Source organism: Triticum dicoccoides, unplaced genomic scaffold, assembly GCF_002162155.2.
Source record: "Triticum dicoccoides isolate Atlit2015 ecotype Zavitan unplaced genomic scaffold, WEW_v2.0 scaffold87129, whole genome shotgun sequence".
NCBI classification, from domain to species: domain Eukaryota; kingdom Viridiplantae; phylum Streptophyta; class Magnoliopsida; order Poales; family Poaceae; genus Triticum; species Triticum dicoccoides.
In genome coordinates, this window is record NW_021306545.1 from 1 (window position 1) to 2,782 (window position 2,782).

At 50.0% G+C, this 2,782-nt stretch overlaps 1 pseudogene; it reads right to left on the reverse strand.

Moving 5' to 3' along the window:
* Window positions 1-3: 3 nt before the first annotated feature.
* On the reverse strand, window positions 4-1,306 carry LOC119348154 (annotated as a pseudogene).
* Window positions 1,307-2,782: the final 1,476 nt, after the last annotated feature.

The following is a 2,782-nucleotide window of genomic DNA, read 5'->3' on the forward strand; positions in this document are numbered from 1 at the left end:
GATGCAGAAGATTGCTTGATTCGCAGGTGTCCACAGATCGATAGCTCAATAGTTCAAGCATGTGTCCTGGAGAACAAGTACCAACTTCTCCCTAACCTGTAACAATGGCAAGAATAAGAACCATAGAACAAAAACTGAGCCCTTCCTGCAAAGAGAAAGGAGGCAAATGAAATAATTTGAAACGGACATACTTTTTCAGCCTTGTCGAATTCTGCTTCGCTTCAGGCTGCAGCCTCAAGGTTGATCGGAAATGTGGGGATCGCCCTATTGATGCAGTAGACCTTCCTAACCTGCACCTCGACCTGCCAGTCAAAATGAACACACAAACAATTAATCCGCTAGGCACATCATAACACCCAAACAAACCGAAGATGTAACAAGCATGCACTTCGCGTTCTAAATTAGACGACAATAATTTCGAAATAAATGAGAAACCAGCATCTGACATCGGCATGATGGCCGAGATGACAAACCTGCTGTGTGGTGGCCTTGAGGGGTTCCTTGGGGTGGCTGACGATGCTCTCCTTGCTTAGGGAGGTGGCAAAGCGCACCATCTGTGTGCTGACGCTGGTGTAGGCCCTGGCGACGCGTGCAGGGTGTTCATGCTCTGCCGCAACAGAGTGAATTGCAGAAAACCACCACATTTGGGGTTAGCTTTGCGGAAAACTACCTAGTCCCTAATTATTTGCAAAATGCACCGCGGATTCAGTAAACTTGTTGCAAATAGCACTGATGAGGTGATCTGGCCCGTCTGATCACTTTTTGACAAGTGGGGCCAGATTGTAAGAAGCTGACTTGGAAAAGTTTTGACATACAGGCCCCTGGATCTAAAAATAAAAAGCAATCAGAGCCCCCCTGCTTCGACCCCGTCTGGATCGGGAGAGCCAGAGCCCCTGAGCTACCCACCCCCCGCGCCACTCCGACGACCTCATCGCCGGCGACCACCGCTGCCCTGTCTACCATCTCCTTCCTCCTCCCTTTTCATTTCTTCTCCACCGCTGCCTCGTCTACCATCGGCGACGGCCGGAAAGGCGAGAGGTGAGGCCGCGTTGGCCGGGATTGACGACGCGGGTCGCCATGGCTGTGGATCTCGCCGTCGCGCGCACGGACCTGGCATCAACGACGCCCTCGCACCCGTGACGCGCGCAGAGAGAGGAGAGGAGGAGGCATTCCCCGGCAAGGATGACCTCGTCGACGCAGACGGCCGCGCAGTGGAGGAGGTCCCTGCAAAGAGCTCCTCGATGGTGCCGGTCGGGTCGGGCCCGTGCGCCACCGCGCGGTTGGAGCCGGGCGGTTGCTCGGCCATGGCCTCAGCCGTGCTTGGAGAGCAGCAGGGGATACAGGCCGCCACGGATTCCGACGCCGTCGACATGGCCGTGGCTGCCAGCGGCTGGGCTAGGTAGGGGCGAGGTGCAGGTCATCCCAGAGAAGGAAAGAAAATGGGAGGAGGATGGCGGGGCAGCGGTGGTCGTCGACGTGCTTGTCGGCTGCGGCGAGGTCGCCAGCCCTCCACCCAGCGCGTCGCTCTAGCGTCGCCGGCCAAGCAGCGCGGCGGAGGCCATGAACCCGACGCCCAGCGCGCCTCTGCCCGAGGGGTGGGGGGCTGATTGCTTTTCTGTTTTAGATCAAGGAGTGTGTGTGTAAATTTTTTGCTCTTACAATCTGATCCCACTTGTCAGAAAGTGATCAAACGGGCCAGATCACCTCATTAGTGCTATTTGCAACAAGTTTACTGAATCCGCGGTGCGTTTTGCAAATAATTAAAGACTAGGTAGTTTTCCGCAAAGCTAATCCTAAATGTGATGGTTTTCTACAATTCACTCGCCGCAACACCACGATGGCCATCTTATTACACGTGGCCTAATTTATGAAGGAATGCCGCCACCAAGTGACTCCAGCGACAACCATGTGATACGGGATTACACGTGGTAAGTAATCAAAACTATTTAATAAAAAGTGACTCGAGCGGCACATACTGGTTTGCTACCTTCCCTCTCCTCTCTCAATATGTTTAGAGCAACTCCAACGTACGACCCCAAACGAATGTCCGTTTTATCCGAATTTCGTCTGTTTGAGGATGGTAATGGAGCGGCGTCCTCCCATATTCTGTGATGCGTTAGCCATACGCTCAACGCGTGGCCGCATCTATTCCGCCCGGTGCCTGTATGCACTATGCACACAATTTTTTTCCCAACACACTTTTTATTTCATCAACGACATTTTAACACATGATAATACATTCACCCATTCTTAACTGGAATAACAAGCCCAAACAAAATAAAAAACACAATTAGGCATTTTAACAGAAAACCAACTTCCATAACTACTTCCATAACTACTTTCATAACTACTTTCATAAGTTGGATTAATATCTTCTCAATGCCTTCATTGTTGATCTGCGGATTCTTGATCTTGTATAATTTTTTCATCTTAAATTCTAAAGAAATAGACATCGCTTCACATATAATCTCATCTCTAGTCTTATTTCTAGCATCTATTCTAGCAACAAGTGCACGGGCATCTATCAAATTTTGCCCAATCAATAAAATCGATGTATTCTTCTTTTCAATACCAAAACTTGCATCCATCCTACATACAAAATTTGCGTATAAGCCAATAGCTATTGAAATTACGTCGAATTCGGAAGCACAATCGAAGCAAAGCAAGCATATACCTTATCATTTTGGTACTTGATGAACACTCACCCTGGATGTTTCAGCGTGGTAGAAACGCGGCGAATGACTTGCCGCGGGCAGTTGTCGGACTTTATGAGTGGCAACGG